Here is a 281-nt window from a genome sequence, read left to right as displayed (position 1 = left end):
ACCTTAACCCACAGCAATGTTTTATGTGTGGAATTTACACTGGATTGTAAAAAGTGAACTACAATATTTAATTCAATTTTCAACATAATCTTGGAAATATTGACAGTGTTTTTGGTTTATGTAATTGTTTAAGTTAATTCCCATTTCATTGGGCAATAAAAGGTCTTTCTAGAGCTACATTTGTCCTTTTTCTGAAGTAACTATAGGGACATACAGTAGTGTAGTCATACAAGAAGACATTGATAATTTGATAGAATTTGTAATTAAGTCAAGTGTAATTG

General features: G+C 29.5%; 2 long non-coding RNA genes across 2 annotated transcripts in view; one reads left to right on the top strand and one right to left on the bottom strand.

The window, feature by feature from the left end:
- LOC116702145 (uncharacterized) overlaps positions 1–281 on the top strand; it is a 154,795-nt gene that overhangs the window by 133,192 nt on the left and 21,322 nt on the right. The gene's annotated exons all lie outside the window — the stretch shown is intronic.
- The window catches only part of LOC116702146 (uncharacterized), a 24,332-nt gene that overhangs the window by 17,199 nt on the left and 6,852 nt on the right, over positions 1–281 (bottom strand). The gene's annotated exons all lie outside the window — the stretch shown is intronic.

Source organism: Etheostoma spectabile, chromosome 14 (assembly GCF_008692095.1).
Source record: "Etheostoma spectabile isolate EspeVRDwgs_2016 chromosome 14, UIUC_Espe_1.0, whole genome shotgun sequence".
NCBI classification, from domain to species: Eukaryota; Metazoa; Chordata; class Actinopteri; order Perciformes; family Percidae; genus Etheostoma; species Etheostoma spectabile.
This window is presented reverse-complemented; position numbering and strand designations above follow the sequence as displayed.